The 19,170-nt window shown below is 42.8% G+C and overlaps 1 non-coding gene across 1 annotated transcript; it reads left to right on the forward strand.

Annotated features, from left to right (window-relative positions):
• The first annotated feature begins 18,756 nt into the window (after nt 1-18,756).
• LOC114207369 (U6 spliceosomal RNA) lies at nt 18,757-18,863 on the forward strand. Its single transcript, XR_003608844.1, has one exon. It is a non-coding gene; the product is annotated as a U6 spliceosomal RNA (small nuclear RNA).
• The last annotated feature ends 307 nt before the right edge of the window (nt 18,864-19,170 follow it).

Genomic DNA, 19,170 nt, shown 5'->3' on the forward strand with positions numbered 1-19,170 from the left:
CACAGCCTTCCTACCTGGCCTTCTGGCTCAATGGATATCTCTGTGAGCGATTCCTTAGAGAAATTAGGGGTGCTGGGGACAGACCACTTTTCTAAGTGTAAAACTAAACATGCAAATATTAAAAGATTATTTTTGGACTTTAGGTTGGACAGAATTGGACTAATCATATCCTTGGTATATAACACTCTGTCATCATCAGTCCTGGAGATGCTCTCATTTATTTGATTGTTTAATTCAGCAATATAATGATCACTGTATTCATTGCTTTTTCCTGCTGGAGTGAATTATCACAAACTTAGTGGCTCAAAGAACAGACGTTTGTTTTATCTTACAGTTCTGAAAGTCAGAATTTGAAATTTGAAATGAATCTCACTGAGCTGAAATCAAGGTGTTGACAGGGCTGCATTCCTGTCTGGAGGCCCTAGGAAATCATCTCCTTCCTTGCCTAATCCAGTTTCCAGAGCCTGCCCACAGCCAAGGCCTGTGGCCTCATTCATGTTCAAGGTCAGCCAAGGCCAGTGAGTCTTTCTCATGTGTATGACTCCGCTGTCTCCTTCTTTCACATTAAGGACCCTTGTGATGAAACTGGGCCTGTCTGGATCAGCCAGGACCATCTCCCAGCCCCAGGTCCTGAACTTAATCAGGCTGCGGAGTCCCCTTTTGCAATGTAGGATGGCAAGTTCACTGATTCTGGGGATTAGCACATGGACATCTTTGGCGGGCTATGATCCTGCCTACCACAGGTATCCAACCCTAGAACTAGACATAACCTATGTGCTCATCCCCTCTGCTGATCAGGGTACCACTATTCTGAATCATTTATTATTCTCTTGGCTTATTTTATGTAGTTTTATCAATGATATTAAACTATATATGAGATCATGTATGATACATGGTATATGTTATATGATAAAACTATACATATAAACTATATATGTGATAAAACTATAAAACTAAAACATTCATGTATACACACATCTACACACATATATGTATATATATAAATATATGTATGCATGTACCACATATATGTAAATATATGTATGCACACATATGTGTGTATCCATGTATACGATACACTATATGCATATAGATATGTATATATCTACATAGACATGTAGATATGTGTGTGTATATATCACAGGTATATGTATGCTGAATGATAAATTGCCTCATTATGCTTTTTTGCAGTTTATAAAAAGGATATCATACTTAATCTAGTATTTTCAAGCTTGCTGTTATCACTTAACATTCGACAGGAATATTCATCAATATTGTCATGTGTAGCTGTAGTTCCTTTTTCTTGCTATAGCACATGCAATTGTGTGACTATACAATTTATCCATTATTTGGGGTGTTTCCAGTTTTTTACTGTTATGAACAGGTGCTGCTATGACCATTACTACACTTTTTTTGTGTACATGTACAATTTTTTCTCTCGTATGTTCAGGAGAGGAACTGCTGGCTCACAAGGTTTGTGAACATTCAGTTTTGCAAGGCAACTCCCAGTCGCATCTGCAGCATCTCAGAGATCCTGTCCATCCAACCTCAGCCTTCTTGTTTTTGTCAATTGTGGTCCTGATTTGTATTTCCCTTGTTGCTGATGAGGCTGACTATCTCTTCATATGTTGATTGTTCACCTGTATTCTTTTTTTAATCTGTAAAATATTTGCACTTTGCCCATTCTTCTATCAGATTGTCTTTTTCTTTATATTTTATAATTCTGCACACTCTAGCCAGTAATCCTTTGTTAAATATGTTGCAAACATCTTCTCCCATTTGGTGGCTTGCTTTTGCACCTTTTCAAGAGTTGCTTTTATGAATTGAAATGTTTTATTTGAATATGGTCAAATTTGTCTATGTTTCCTTTTAAGGTTTGTGATTTTTGTGTCTTGCCTGAGAAATCTTTCTGCCATCTCCAAGTCAGAAAGATATTGACACTTCTAAAACTTTTAAGTTTTGCTTATGACATTTAAGTCCCTCAATCATCTGGAGCCAATTTTTGTGAGAGGTGTTGGGTAAGGATTCAATTTCTTTCCTGCAGTATGGATGGCCACTTTTCCTAGTTCCGTTTATTGAATAGTCCCCCCATTCCTTACTTATCTGGGCTGCCACTCCCACATATATCAAATCCCATATTTGATGGATCTGTTCCAAGGCTCTCTTTGTCCCATTGGTCAGTGAGTCTATCCTTTGCCAGTACCACCCTGTTTTTGATTGCCTTGGCTCTACAAGAAGTCCTGACATTTGTTATGGTGAGTGCCTCCTCCCTCTCACGCTTTTTCCTATCCTGTTGAACTTCCATTTTATAATAACTTTGTCAAGTTCCATAAAACTTGTTGTTGGGATTTTGATCGGAATTACATTAAATTATGGATCAGCTGGGGAGATTTGACATTTTTACAGTGTTAAGTCTTTCTACTCATAAACATGGTGTCACTCTCCGTTGATTTAGATCTTCTTTAATGCCACCTTGCTGGGAAGTTTGAGAATTTTCTGGGTGCCGGTCTTGCACAACTGTGGGTAGGATAATTTCCAGGTGTTCTAAAGGTCTTTTTGCAAAGATTTTTTTTTTTTAAAAACTATGTTTTCCGATTATGTGCTGATGTTGTATAGAAATGGAGTGAACTTTTGAAAATTGATCTAATACCTTGTCATCTTGCTAATTTTTTAGTTATTTCTAGTTATTTGGCTACAGATTCCTTTATAATGCTTTCAAATAATGGCAGTATTTTCCTTACTTTCCAATACTATCTTTATTCAACTGCTTTTGAGGTATAATTTACATACAGTAAAATGAATATATTTTAGGTGTATAGTTTTGACAAATGAAGATGCCTGTGTAGTCACCACTCCAATCAAGATATAGAACATTTCTGTCACCCCAGAAATTTCCCTACCCATTTATATCTACTATCCCTCGCCCCCCAGGAGCAGCTGATCTGATTTCTCTCACCATACATCTTTTGCCAGTTCTACGACTTCATATAAATGGAATCATGTCATGTGAACTCTTTTGTGCTTGGCTTCTTTCACTCAGCATTATGTCCATGAGATTACGTTGTGATTCTGTGTATTTGCTGCTGGTGCATTTTTTTAAAAAAATATTTTATTTATTTATTTGACAGAGAGAGAGAGACAGCGAGAGAAGGAATAGAAGCGGGGGGAGGGGGAGAGGGAGAAGTAAGCTCCCCGCTGAGCAGGGAGCCCGATGCAGGCTCGATCCCAGGACCCCGGGATCATGACCTGAGCTGAAGGCAGACGCTTAATGACTGAGCCACCCAGGTGCCCCAGCTGCTGGTGCATTTTAACTGCTGACTAGTATTCCACTGAATGAATATATCACTATTTGTCCACATTTGTCCATTCTCTATCTGTTGATGAACTTTTGAGTTGTTTCTGACTTGGAGCAAGTGCTTTTGTAGACATCTATTTTCAATTCTTGTAGATAAATACCTGAGAATCACATCTGGGCCAGAAAATACATTTGTGTTCAATTTTATAAAAACAGGAAACAGTTTCTACACCCATGTAACTACCACCATAATCAAGATACGGAGCATTTTTATCACGCCCAAAAGTGGTCATATTCCCCTTTCCAGTCAATCCCCTCAGCCCAGCTCTAAGCAATTACCAATTTGCTATGTGCCACTATAGATTAGTTTTGCCTTTTTAAGAAGTTTTGATTTTTAATTAATCTCCATAGCCAAAATGGGGCTCAAACTCACAACCCTGAGATGGAGAATCACATGCCCTACCAACTGAGCCTCTAATTTTGCCGTTTATCTGTCTTTTTACTTTTAGCCATTCCAGTGAATGTGAAATCATGTGTAGTTATAGCTTGAATTTGTGTTTCCCTGATGACTAATGATGTTGACCAGCTTTACTTGCGCTTGCTGGACATCTATATATTTTCTTTGGGAGCGTCTGTTCAAATATTTTGCCCATTTAAAAAAATTGGAATGTTTGCCTTCTTTTTCAAAATTGTTTTGGCTAAAATAATAAGAATCTAATGAGACACATCTTTTGAACTAAGAAGTGAGGAAAATGTGTTGTGTTTGAACTGTTAGCTTAGGACTAGTAGCTCAAAGTCACAAATGTATAAAAACAAGTGACCAGTATTTAAAGCAAACATCAGGTGTAAGGTTACCCAAATCTGTGAACAATGCAGTAATTGTACTTCTGTGTTAGTTTGCTATCTAGGGTATTGACTTTATACATTAAAATACTGGGCCACTTGGAATAAGTTAAAATCATTTAATAAAATTACCTTCTCAAGGTAATTTTAACAAACAAAAAAAATTGTTTTGGCTAGTCTAGATCCTTTGTATTTTTATATAAGTTTTAGAATCAGCTTATCAATTTCTAAAAAAAAAAAAGCCGAGGGAGATTTTGATTTGGACTGTGAATCGTACATCAATTCAGGGAGAATTAGCGCATTAATGGTATTGAGGCTTCCAATCCATGAATATAGGATATTCTCCTTCGATTTTTCCCATCAATATTTTATAGATTGTCATCTAGAGGTCTTACATACTTTTTATAAATTATATTTCTAAGTATATTTTGTATATTTGTTTCTAAGTATATACTATTACAAAGATATTATTTTTAAATTTTTATTTTCTAAATGTTCATTGTTAGTACATAGAAATGGGATTGGCTTTTGAGTATTGGCTTTATATCCCACAACCTTGCTAAATTAACTTGTTAATTCCAGATTTTTCATTGATTCCTTAGGATTTTCCATGTTGTTAACCATGTTTCCAAACAAACACAGTTTTACACTATTCTTCACCTTCTTAATATCTTTCGAATCCTACAATATGCCAGTTCTCTGTCTTGCAACAGCATTGACTAGAATTAGAATTAAAAGGAGGTAGCCTTGTGTTGTTCCTGATTTTAAAGGGGATATTTCTAGTGTCTCCCCACGGAGGATGGTGTTTGCTGTAGGTCTGTCCTTCTGTAGATATCCTTTAGGTTTATTGGTGTAAAATTCTATTCTTAATTTACTAAGAATTTTATCAATAATGGAAATTAATATTTTCAATGCTTTTCTGGGTCAGGATTTTTTTCCCTTTAGTCTTGCAATAAAATGAATGACATTACAAATTTTTAAATATTAAACCAACTTTGCATTTAAGTAATAATGCAGTTTGATCATAATATATTATCCTTCTTATATGGTGTTTGATTTTTGGTTTATTAATAGTTTAAAAACATATTTGCAGCTATATTTTGACTACAATGATCTTGTCATTTTTCTTTCTCCTGCTGTCTTTATCTTCCTTTTATATCAAGACTATAGTGGCCACATAGAACGAATAAGGAAATTATCTGGGAGAACTTGTAAATGATGTATTTCTTGGGATTTATGTGGTAAATAGTGGTAAATTTCTGTGCGGGAAACTGCTTAACCACTGCTTCTGTATCTGTACATATTATCAGACTATTCAAACATTCTGTGTGAATCAGGTTCGGAAAACTTTATTTTTCTAGAAATATGTCCAGTTTTCTAATTTTTCAAATATATCGGCATAAATTAGTTGATAGTAATCTCATGTATTTTTAATAGTACTTAAACTCTATGTTCTTTTTAAAAGATTTTATTTATTTATTTGGCAAAGAGAGAGAGAGCTTTCGTGCACGTGAGTGGGAGCAGAGGGGGAGGGAGAGGGAGAGGGAATCTCAAGCAGACTCCGCGCCCAGCATGGAGCCCCATGTGGGGCTCAAATGTCATGACCCTGAGATCATGACCTGAGCCAAAGCTGAGAGTCACATACTTAACCAACTGAGCCACCCAGGCACCCCTAAACTCTATGTTTCAATCCCTTATTTCTGAAGGTGGTACTAAGAGGGGAAAATACCCCCATCAGGCTCCCTGCTCTGCAGGAAGCCTGCTTCTCCCTCTCCAGCTCCCCCCTGCTTGTGTTCCCTCTCCCACTGTGTTTCTCTCTGTCAAATAAATAAATAAAATCTTTAAAAAAAAAATCTATCCCAGACTTATCAGTAGAAAGGAATTTAGCTTGGATCCAACGGGGCAGACCAGGCCTAACTGGTGTTGAATATATGGGGGGGATACATTCTGGCTCAACAGAACAGTTGGAGCTACCCAAGGAGAGTGTGAGTTGTTTCACAGGTAATAAGTTAATCGTCACTGGAATTATTTAAGCAAAGACTTGAAAACTCGTTGTCAGGGTTGCTTATTCAGTCTGTAAACATTTATTGAGGACCCACCATGTGTCTGGCATCCTGCTAGGCATAGGGAATATAAAGATTCACAGGAGATGACTCCTGTTCTAGTAGAGCTAGGGAGTTCCTAGGCAGGGAGAGCCATAAGCTCCAGAAATGATGTGGTTCCAGCTCTCAGTGAATTCACAGCTTAGTTCATAGGAGCTGGTTAAGTACATACAACTCTGTGATGTATCTGTGTATCTTTTTCATGTCATATCCCTATATACATGTGCATATAACTGCTTAGGTCAGGAAGTATCGGGATCTGGTTTCATCTGAGAGTCAGAAAACAAACGGATTCTTAGCAAGTACATTGGGTAGAAACTCAGAGACCTGGGCTCCAGCTTTGGTTCTGCTACTCCCTAGCCCTGTGACCTTGAGCAAGGAATGTGACCTCTCCACGTTTCTGCTTTCCTTGTCTATAAAAGGAGACCGTTGGAAATACTTCGACATGTATTCATTATTAGTATTTTTATCTTGGCTATAAAGCTCTTTGTCAAGTAAAGTTTTATGAAAGAAGCCTAGCCTGTAAGGTGTAAATATGTAACGAGTACCTGTGCTATAGCATTGTGTGGGGGTGTGAACCTCAACCCTTGGGGACTGCCCTTTTCACTCATTCACTGCCACCTCCCCCAGTGGCTCCCAAGAACACTTAGGAGTAGAACCTATAGGATTCCTCAAAACCTAGTTGAAAACCAGTGAACCAGATCTACTTATAAGGGTTGTATGAGCTCTCATATTTTAATTCTAGGAGTCTCTTCTTTTTTTTTTTTTTTTTTTGTCTAGTCCAGGAAGCCTTCCTAGAAGGGGAGTGTTTTGAGTGGAATTCTGACAGATGAAATAAACACAGGACATCTGTCAACCAAAAGCAAGACAACCATGCTAACCATGAGACGTAGAGTGTTTTTCTCTGCTCTGGAAGCATGTGGCTTCCCCAGGTGGCGGAAACCTGTGTGCGTGGGCACGTGGGTCTGCATCTCCACCTCTGCTGCTTTATGTGAGTTACTTCACCTCCCTGAGCCTCAGTTTCCTTTTCTGTAAAATAGAGCCATTGATACTGTGATGGATTGTTGTGAGTCTGGGGAGAGTGGGGGATAGATTGCTTATCACACCTCACAGTGCTGTTCCAGTGAGCCAAGAATCCAGAATGCAGTAGCTGATCCTATATATCAGTTTCTCCGGAAGACTCCCGTGAAGGCCTCTTTCCACCCCTCGCTCTGACATTTCACAATTACAGAATCTCTTCTGGCATTTCCGAAGCCTTTGAAATTTCTGCAGTAGCTATAGTCTGCCCTTCTCCTGTGCCATATTTGATAAACACACATACTTGCTCCATGTGCCTTCTGCCTTAAAGTATAAACACTTCTACATTATTCATCAAAAGTATCATCTCGCAAGATCAGCCATAAAAAGTTCTTCACATTCATTCACACAAACAGGTTTTTGAACCCTTTCCAGAAATAGAAATTGCAGAAGCAGAGGCAAAGGCGTGTTATTGTTTGTAGGCCTTTAAATATTGCCTCACAAAACCACTTTTCATCTTGTTCTTGAAGGGATTAACTTCTGAACAGTGGGGATTAACTGATGTCAGGTTAGAAAAGCAGTCAACACCAGGGTCGACCAGCCTGACAAGATTAGTCCCTAAATAAAGAATTTACAATCTGTTTTAAGACTGTAACTTCCTCCCAAAGCTTTCACTACCTTGTGAATGGAAGCAAGTTCCCCAGGCTGGAGGTCCATATGGCTCACAGGCAGGCCTCGAAGTGAGGAGGGGAAGGCGGTGGGATGGGTGGCCTTTTCCCTCCATGGCTGCCGTAAGGAGGGGGCCACATTTGGGCACCACATCTGTGGAGGGACAAGGAAGTGATGAGCCCCATCTAGAAAGAAGCCCCAGCAAGATGGTGAAAGCCACCATCTGTAGGAGCGACTCCGCAAATGGTCCCCGAGGGCCAGGATGAACTCCCTCAGGATGAAACCGTGCCTGGGCCCTCTGTCCCTCCAACCTATCACTTACCTACACTTCCCGTCCTCCAATTTCAAACTCCTCCCCTGGAGACTCAACTTCAGAAACCGCCTGTCCACAGTGCAATGCTTCCTCCAAAGCCACTGCTATGGAATGTTCTGGGATGGGGGCCTGATCTCAGTCAGAGGGCTCCCTTTGGGTCTCCTGGCTCTTGTCTCTGTGGGTCCAGTACCATGTTGGCCTTGTCAAGGCTAGGCATGGGACTCAGAGCATAGGCCCCGGGCTCAAATCCCAGCTCAACCTTGAGTCAACTGATCTTAAACCTCAGTTGTCTCGCGTAAAATGAGGGTTATCTTATTTATCTTACTTTGTAAGATTGTAAAAAACAATGTCACCCACACCGTAAATGTCCAATTAAGAAAAGAGGAGCTGGGCAGTTATCACACCTGGGCACATAGTAGATAGAGACGAATGTGTGCCAAATATATGTATGAATAAAAGGTTCCTGTTATGGGTTGAATTGTGTCCCCTCAATAGAAGATATGTTGAAGTCCCAACTCCCAGTACCTCAGAGTGTGGCCTTGTTTGGAAATGGGATCATTGTAAATGTAATTTAGCTAAGATGAGGTCACACTGGGGTAGGGTGGGCCCCTGATACAATGACTGATATCTTTTTTTTTTAATGATTTTTTAAAAGATTTTTTTTTATTTATTTATTTGAGAGAGAGAGAATGAGAGATAGAGAGCACGAGAGGGAAGAGGGTCAGAGGGAGAAGCAGACTCCCTGCCGAGCAGGGAGCCCGATCCAGGACTCGATCCCGGGACTCCAGGATCGTGACCTGAGCCGAAGGCAGTCGCTTAACCAACTGAGCCACCCAGGCGCCCATGACTGATATCTTTATAAAGAGAATGCCGTATGAAGAGAAAGGACACAGGAAGACGGGCAAAGATTGGAGTTTTACTGTCTCAAGCCAAGGCAGGCCGAAGATTGCCAGCAAACCACCAGAAGATAAGAAGAGGCCAGGAAGGACTCTTTGCTGGAGCCTTCTGGAGGAGTGTGGCCCTGCGGACACCTTGACTGTAGACTTGTAGCTTCTAGAATGGTATGACAATAAGTTCCTGTTGTTCTAAGCCACCCAGTTCGTGGTACTTTATTATGGGCAATCCTAGGAAATTAAGGTAGCCCCCCACCAGGCCACACACAGAACACTTCTTGCCACTTCCTTCTCTCATGTTTGTTCGTCTATTCTTCTCTGTCTTCTTTGCCTGGCTCCCCTGCAAGGCCCAGGCCCGGTCTTTCATGCACCGAAAAAGGCCCATAGTAGGAGTGACAAGACATGGATGATTAGTCAGTCTGAATCCAATATGAACGTTTACAGAAATCTCTATGTGGCTGTCCCAGGTATGTGTCAGAAGTACAGGAGAGGCTGGTGGGTGAGATGTTTTATGAGAGCTGGCCTCTCTTCATCCCCTAAGTCCCATTGACAAGTGCTTGCCTCCAGAGGCTCTGTCAACACCTGCTTCCTCGACTCCCTCTTCAGACTTGCTCCTGTAGTCATTCCTTCATCTGGCCATCCACAATCAGCATGAAAGATGATGATCCCCAGATATTGACTGACCAATGAGCATATATATACTTCATCACCTAAGCAGATGGTAGCATCACCGAGGGCTCTCTTCAAACGCCCTGATATATCATACCAACAGTGAGGGAGAATTTATTTCTTTTTCTTCTCTTTGCATGTATATTTTCCTCCTGAACACAAATAACAATCCAGTTGCCCCATAATTAGATTGGATTATGGAATAATTACAACCTTGTTTGCTCTCAGCAGATTACATGGTAATTATACTTGGCATTACCATGAAGAACCAAGAAATTCCAACGATGTCATTACATGGTTATTTGTACAGTACAATGCAGCAGTGTAATTATACATGCAACATTTGTTCCCCAATAGGAGAATGATTAAAACAATGCTAATGCTTTAAAGTGTTGATTAGGCGCCAACACGATATGACATTTTACAATGTGAAGGGGGTGTCTGTTTTTTAATATATTTTTTTTTAACATTAGCAATATTGACCTTCCCCTTGGCTCTCCTGTGACTACTTTTGTAGGCTGTGCGGTGGTCAGGAAGGTTTATGTGACCATACAGATCTGCCCTCATGGGTCATTCCTGCTCAGAGTAGCTAGGGTCCACGTTAAAAACCAGAGGTAGCTGGCCAGGTATCCTGTAGCAGGAGAACTGCTTGATAGTTTTGCACTGCTTTGTGAGGTTATCTTTCTGAAAGCCTTTATGGTAGAGAAGGCATGGGACACGGAGCATGGAGAGGGCACGTGTGGTTGCCCTGCATTGCGTGCCCCTCTGCACAAGGCTCGCAAGGCCCAGAACCTGCTTGAATGCACGCATGGCCTGGCTGTGGCGGCTGATCATTACATAGCACCTGTGTGCCCGCTGCTTTCTTCCTGGTCCTTCATTCATTCTTCCAGGCAGTCTTCTGAGGATCCCAACACATGTTCTCACCGGTGAAATACACAACTAGGATAGGCCACGAGAACTTGACTGTGGTCATCCCATGCCCCTCTAGTCTCTTCTTCCTGGGTCTGAAGGAGAGAAGGAGGGCAAGAAGGCTGGAAGTCAGACATCTACCTTCCAGCAAATGAGTGGTCTATGTCCTTCTCCATCTGTCTGAATTGCCATGGAAATCAAAGTGTGTGTGTGTGTGTGTGTGTGTGTGTGTGTGTGAACTGCATACTCATGCAGAGAAAGACTCATTCTTTAGGCTGATGCTGGCTGTCCCCCGGTCTAGGAGGGAAGTAGAGGTGAGTAAGTGTTGGGGGAGAGGTGGCAGAAAGGACTCCGGGAAATGTAACTAGTTGCGTGAGCCGTTTACAGGCCAAATGATATTTTGGCAACCTGGTGATCTCTGCAAGCTCTCTGGAAGCCTGCCAAAATCCCAGTCCTGGCAGATGCAGATATCACTTAACAAAAATCCGGGAAACCAGAAAAGTTGGGTCACTTAGGATACAGAAGTTTGAATGAGGAGGTTGGCCTTCCCCAAAGGAATTGGGTATGTGGGGGGCCCGCAGAAGAAGGGAGATTGCCCAAAGAGACAAAGCTTCAGGACAACAAGCTTTATGGTGCTAGAGAGTACAGAGGTCCCATTTGACTCAAGCACACTCTGCTGCAGGAAACCAAAAATCATGGTAAAAAGAGAACAAACATTTCTTCAGTCTATAAATACTTTTGAAATGTTTTTTTCTGGACAGCAATGAATATATATATATATATATATATACACATACACACACACACTCACATCCCTATATATGTATATTTATATTCCATTATATATGTATTCCACTATATATAAATTATATCTATAATATACATTTATGTAATATATAACATATAAATTAAAATGCGTCCAGCCTTGTTTCACATTCAGATAGCACAGAGGTTGTGAAGGAAGGCCTGGTGGATGCACAGATGGCCTCCGGGGCTGGGCATGGCTGAGTATAAACTCCATGTGAAAATTTCAGTCTCCGCATTTCACAGGGGAACCTTCTGGACTTCAGGTCTGGCCTGGGCAGGGTGGGTTGGTAAATGGTATAGAGTCCCACCAGACTGGGAAAAGGTGGGGGAGGGAAGAGCAGGCAGGGAAGAGGGCCAGTTTTTAGAGCCCACCCATCACCTGATTGGCGGGGGGATGGTTGTCTGCTCTGTCAGCAGCACCAAATGGGACATCTCACCAAAGAACACATCTTCCCATCCTACATGTCCTGGGTGACTCCTGTGCCTATCCTTTAAAGATTTTTTTTTTTTTTTTTTACTTGACAGAGAGAGACACTGAGAGAGGGAACACAAGCAGGGGGAGAGGGAGAGGGAGAAGCAGGCTTCTTGCCAAGCAGAAAGCCCAATGTGGGGCTCGATCCCAGGACCCTGAGATCATGACCTGAGCCGAAGGCAGACGTTACCAACTGAGCCACCTGGGCACCACTGTGCCTATCCTTTAAACCTTACTTTATTCTCAGTTCTTCTGTTGGAGAGGCAGTGCCGCTGGGGCAAAGTGGACACAGGGTCCCTGGGACCTGACAGAGCTGAGTTCAGATCCCAGCTCTGTCACTTGGTTGTGTGATCTTGTGGAAGTTACTTGGCCTCTCTGAGACTTTGCTGTTCTCCCCTGTAAAACAGAGCAACACATACTCACTTCACAGGGCTCTGGTTGGGACTATGTGGAGTAACTTAGGTAAAGTGCTTACCACAGCTCCTGGCCAATCAGTGCTCATCAGATGGTCACTATGGTTATTTTACATATGGATTTCCAGTGTGGGTAAGTTAGATTTAGACAGATACGGGGAAAGGACCTAGATCCAAGGAGCTGAAGACATCAGGAGGAGAGGCTGCTATGGCTGCTGGAGGTCCTGCTGACTGTGAGGGACGGCACCCTTGTATGGCCAGGTCCTGAGGCCGCTTGCATGCAAGGCGTCACTTCAAGTTAATGCCTCAGCCAGTGGCCTTGTATTTTTCATCCTCTTCAGCCTATGAATAAAATCCCAAACACTAAAAAAGCCTAATGGACACCAGAGTGAGGATCTGGACACTGGTCTGATTCTGTAACAAGAAGCTGTTGGCTCTGGAGCAAGTTTCTTAGAGGTTCTGGCCTCAGTTTCTCCAAATGTAAAATGAGGGGTTTAAATTGGATAGTTTCTTAGGTCCCTTCCAGCTGTAAAATTTTATGAACCTGAGAAGGATTTCTTTTCCCCCCTTCCAGGAAATGTACCCACACTGTATATTTGAGATGAGGTTATTTTTCCTGAGTCAGGCTTCATTCTGCACATATATATGTATACTATAAATATACACATAAGCATATGTATACACAGGCACTGAAAGAGGAAATTGTCCCTACACCTCAGTGCTTTCAATTGAGCCATCAAGTCACTCAGGTATTTATGGTGGAGAGAAAAATATGTGCACTGTTTTCCTCTCTCTGGAGGACCATGCCAGGGACTCTGCCAGGATGTAAGACTCATGTTGGGAGAAAGAAATGAGATTTTGAGTTGACGATGGCTGTATGGAAAATGATATAAATTATCTCCCCCCTGGTCCGTATTTCCCTGTACCAACAGAACTTGGACTCTCAGAATAATTGATGGGTGACAAAAAGCTGTCCCCCTTCTCTCAAGTCCAGGGGTTCTCCAGCTGGGCCTGTCAGCATCTTTCTCTGTCATTCATGCCACCAGGGCTGATTGGTCCCCCACAATGAACTGCTTCTTATGTCCGGAAGTGTGTTCTCCCTCCATACTCTAGCAGGGCTATGTTAGTTAAGATAAAGCTGCCACCCAAACTCTCACTGTTTTGATATAATAACAGTTTATTCTTGTCTTACATACTCTCAGTTCAGTGTGACTGTGTGGCAGGCAGCCTTCAACAGAGGCCTTCAGGGACCCATGCTGGGAAGGGTCCCTCTACCTCTACCTTGTGGCGCTGCCATGCCCTAGGGCTGCCCTGTCCCTTACTTCCATTTGGTAGATGGATAGAGCGTGAGCCTGGAGAAGGCCCATCCACATGTGAACCATATTAGCTCTAAAGTGTGACTCTCTTGTCTTGTGCTAACGCAGCCCCACATCTCCATCCAGACTCAGGGGTGCTGGGAACAATGTACGGGATGGAAGGGGGACACAGATATTCCGGGCACAGATGTTAGACAAGTGCTCTGGGGACAATGAAAGAGGAGGGGCCAAGTGCTATAGCAGACCCAACTTCGCCTGGGGAACAGAGATGGTCTCCCCAGGAAGCGAATAGGAGTTACCCAGGTACAGGAGGGTGGGCAGTGTGAAGGCAGGGTTCCTGGCTGAGCATTTTCAAATGGCAGGGGTGGGGACAGGTGAGAAGGGAGAGAAGGTAAGTGTGGGTCAGTGTGCCGTGTCAGAGGAGCAAGGTGTGGGGGAGTGGGAGGGGAGGAGGCTGCAGACCATGAAGGTCCTTATCGGCCATGATAAGAAATTCTGACTTTCTGCTAAAGACAAAGGAAGCTACGGAAGACCTTTTTAGCAGAGGAGGTGAAGTGACTCCACTTTGAAAGATCGCCCTAGCTGCAGGGGAGAGTGTGAGCCTGGAGTCAGGCAGATTCACTGGGAGCGATGGTGGTCGTCTTGGTGGGGACCTTGATCCATAGCCTGAGCTGCTGGCTGTGGTTTGGAGAGAAGACGAAAGATTCAAGAGACGTGTAGGCAGTAGACTCCTTAGAAACACCTGTCGGGTTTCTCTGGTCGGGGCCCTCGTTCCTCCAACTTGGATTATCACAGCGGCCTCTCAAACATCTTCTTGTCCTCACTTCCTCCACTTCCTCCAACAGGGCTCCATGGTGTCGCCCTGTCACCCCTTCTGGGTCAGGGCTCTAAGTCGCAGATAACACTGTCCACTGGCCAGTTTAAGCGGGAAGGGATACACTTGTGGGTAGAGAAAATGCGCAGAATCATTGCAGACTGAAGAAACAGATTCTCGGCAGGCCTTTCTGGAGGAACTCCCAGCACTTCCGGCAGAACCGCCTACCAAAGGAGCTGCCACCACCGCCATCATCAGGAAGTGGCCCCCCTCGCTGTCTCCTGCACAGCCAGCGCCACACTCTGTACCAGCAAAACCCGACCCAGGCCCTGCCTCTTTCACCCAGTAACTCTGCTAATGCATCTGAGCAGTACAGTTAAACCACGAGTTTGCTCCTCAGGGCAGTGGAAGCTGGGAAATGTAGTTTTCGGTAGTCCCTGATGGAAGGTAGGTTTTACATGAACGATTAGAATGCAGGCAATGTTCAAAGATTTTGGGGAGCCTCAGACAATGATTGCCACCAAGTGGAGAGTCTGACACCCTGTTTCTCTTACATCATTTACGGCTCACAATGGCACCACCTGAGGCATTTCCTGCTCACTCACAAATGAAGAAACCAACTCAGAGAGGCTAATCAGCTTGCCTGAGATCACACAGCAAGCAGTTGGCTGAGTCTGTATTTAAACATAGCTTTGTCTGTGTCACCAGAGCCTGTCCTTTCCCCGCTGTATTCACGGAATTACAATAGTTGCCAGTTGTCTATTACAGTGGTTAATAAACCACTGTTTCTTCTGCCCATCCGGTTTATTTTGCCCAGTATGGCTGGGCCACGAGGGCAGCCAGCAACCACTTGTGGAGCAGTACCTTCTTGGCATGCCTGGGCAGGGCTGTGCTGAGCCATCTGTGAAGTCGGGCTGCCTCCTTTTAGAGTTGGCCTTGTTACCGTACAGCTTACGCTGCTGCTCTGGGCAATAATGGCAGAAATACAATCGTTAAATTTTAATTAGGAAGAAACAAGGTTCATTATTAGTTGTCATTCCTCATTGTTTCCTAATTATGCTCATTGCATGATAAAATGAAATACTACATTTCACTTGCATTGTTCTTGCTCAGGGCTGATGGAGAAGAAAGACATATCCTGATTCTCGCTCCTCCTCCCCCTGCCTCTTCCCTCCTCTGAACTGCCCCTCCATGTGCTCCAACTGAATAGCCTGGCAGTTGAAAGGGAGGATTCCTGGAGTCAGAGTAGCCTGGGCTTGAACCCTATCCCCGCCATTTATCAGAGGTCAAACCATTTACCACATTGGGCTTGTTTTTCTTTTCATAAAATGGAGATCATAAAACCTTCATCCCGGGGTTCTAATGAGGATAATGTTACATAAAATAATATTCCACAAATGCCTGGCACATGAGAGATGTTTCAGTAAGTGCCAGCTACTTGTATTATAATTTTAAGGGTTATTATCAAACTAGGATGCACATACCAAGCTAAGAAGTCTAGACGGATGGTGTAAGTCCCCGAAGGCTTTTTCCAGCAAGGAGTGCCGTCATGGGGGCGGGACCGGGTGTTTGGAGTCATTCATCTGGTGGTTGGTGCAGTAAAGAAGTAAGAGAAGGTGTGAGAGGAAGAAAATCTGGGGTCAGTTCCTATTTAGTTTCATTTAACTGGGCTTCTCAAGAAAGGTGTGATTCTTGACTTGTCCTTTTATCCTGCGGATGGGTTTGCCCTGTGCCCGTGGGCACCATGGAGCCACTAGAATTCTCGACAAGAAAAGACAGACTCACCCTTTGCATGAGAACCAGATGGATGGATCTGGGGGGCTTGGATCTGCACCTTTGTGTCGTATGGAGGCCTCTATGACAGCCAGACAAGCCAAAGACTTGAACTGTATTTTCCTCACAGTTAATACCTTCATTTAGGTTTAATTATTTGAGGTCCCTGAAATTAAATTCACCTAAGGTATAGGACATTGGGAGTTTGGCATTGAGCAGATGCCCTTTTTCTGTGTGTGAAGTTCATTTGCTCTTGCAGAAAAAAGAAAGGAAAAGCTTAAGAATGATTTTTTTTCACTTGATACTGAGCCAAATATATTTATTTGTGTTAAAATGTGTAACTCCCAGAACTGATAAAAAACTCACCAGGCTGAGCACGCCTCATGCATGGCTTGCTGTAGAAACGCTAATGCCGCAGGAAAACTGTTATTTGGACTAATTCTCTTTCTAAGAGCAGTTGCTGTTATGTGAGGGAAGCAGGTGGTTTTACAAAAGCACCAGGCAGTCTTATTTTAGCCCTTGCTTGAGCGGCACCCCTGTAGTAGAAATCTTTCTCTCACATTTAGAGAGAAGGATGGGTTAGGACTCAACTGGGTAAGGGATAGCGGGAAAAAATTACACAGCTAGCTCTTTGGACAAAAGTAAGGTTTTCCAAAGCCCTGTCGATGATGCGAATCTTGGGATGTTACAGAAAGCCAGATGTGTGGCCAGAAGCAGTCAACACTCACTTTCCAGGGTTGGGTCCAGGATTGTGCTCTTTGATGCCTGTTATCCGCAGGCTGCAGCCAGTAAGTTGAAGAGCCTGAGACCACGTGCAGCATCTGACTCCAAGGGGTCAAGCCATGGGTGGGGCTGGCAGGATGGTTCCCCAGAACCTCACAAGGTGGCTGCATGCTGGGGAAGTCGGTATAGTTCTCGTGCTTGTCCTGGGCTCCAGAGCTTCTGAATCACATCCCTATCTCTCCACCCAGGGTGTTGTGCTCACGCCCAAGGCACTGGTGCACTCAGCGAGACCCGGAGACAAAAACAGCTCCCTGGGCCTGCCTGGATAGACAGCATGAGCTGGCTACAAAACCAGGGACCTGCCTTCACCGCTGCTTTTTATTTTATGCCCTGGGTTGCCTCTGGCTGGTCTGGGGGACAGGGCTGCTGCCCCCACCCCATGCCTACTTGATCCAGAACTGCATCCTTTTATCTGTCTAACATACTGGGAGTCTGCCTAAGATTTTGTTAAAAATTTTTGGAGATCATTCTCTTCACTGAAAGAAGTAAACATCTGTGGTGAAGTTTTTCTCAGTTTTGAAATAAAATTATTCTTCCTAATTATAAAAGTAATATCTACATAGGACATGGAATCTTGGAAAAATACTGAAGATAAGAGAAGAAAAAAAGTCCAATTAAAAAAGACTACCACAGTTCATATTTTTGTGTATTTCCTTCTAACTTTTTTTCCTGTTCATATTTTTATATGGTTCAGATGGTACTACATTAACCAGTGTTTTCATTCATGATTTTTTTTTAACTTAAGATGATTTCTTTTTTTTTTTTAAGATTTTTATTTATTTATTTGACAGAGAGAGAGAGAGAGAGCACAAGCAGGGGGAGTGGCGGGCAGGGGTAAGAGGGAGAAGTAGGCTCCCTGCTGAGCAGAGAGCCCTTTGCAACGCGGGGCTTGAGCCCAGGACCCCGGGATCATGACCTGAGCCGAAGGCAGATGCTTAACCTTAACCAACTGAGCCACCCGGGCGCCCCAGCTTAAGATGATTTCAGAAGCATCTGTGATATGGATGTTTTTACTTACCTATTGTTTTGACTCTTACTGTTATTATAAACAACTTCATACATAAAACTTTCTCAAATTTTGGATTTCTTCTAAGGATTAAGTCTTAATAGCAGCATTTTGAACTTAAGCATCTGGGTTATTTATTTACTTATTTATTTACTCATTTATGTATTTATTTTATCGAAGTATAATTGACACACAATACTTTCAGGTGTACAACACAAGTACTTGTGATTCCACAAGTCTATATATTATGCGTGCTCACCGCCAGTGTAGCTGCCATCTGTCCCCCTACAACTCTATCACAATACAATTGACCATATTCCCTATGCCGTACCTTTTATCGCTGTGACTTATTCATTCCATAACTGGAAGTCTGTACCTCCCACCCCCCTGCACCCATTTTGCCCATCCCCCGGACCTCCTCCCCTCTGGGAACCATCAGTTTGTTCTCTGTATTTATGGGTTTGTTTCTGTTTTTTGTTTGTTTGCTTATTCATTTGTTTTCCAAACATCTGGGTCTTTTACAGGTTTTTAGAAAATAATACAAAATTGTTTTGCAGAAGGGTGATACCGATTCACATATGCACAAGCCATTTACAAAGCTGCCTGTTATAACATACCTTTACCAGCACTGGGCATTTTTATTTAAAAATTAATAGAATCTTGTGCTCACTTCGGCAGCACATATACTAAAATTGGAACGATACAGAGACGATTAGCATGGCCCCAGGGCAAGGATGACATGCAAATTCATAACGCATTCCATATTAAAAGAAAATTAATAGCATCTTGTTTGTTTGGTTATCAGTGAATTTGAATATTTTTATGTTTGTTATCTGGTTGTATTTTTATGGTGTTCTTTCTGAAAAAAAAAAAAAAAAAACAATTCTGACACTTTGCTTTCCTACTTAGAAAGCCCCTGAGCCCCGGAGTGCCTACACGTAGGATAAAGTTCCGTGGAGTGTGATGGGTATGAGCACACACATTTGAACCAGAGACATCTTTTCCAGCTCCAGTTTGCCATGCAAAATCTGTGTTACCTTGGACCAGTCTCTTTATTTTAATTCCCTCACCCACAA

This window comes from Eumetopias jubatus, unplaced genomic scaffold, assembly GCF_037043125.1.
Source record: "Eumetopias jubatus isolate StellerSeaLion01/CBP00866 unplaced genomic scaffold, mEumJub1_p1.0 scaffold_3, whole genome shotgun sequence".
Taxonomy (NCBI): Eukaryota; Metazoa; Chordata; class Mammalia; order Carnivora; family Otariidae; genus Eumetopias; species Eumetopias jubatus.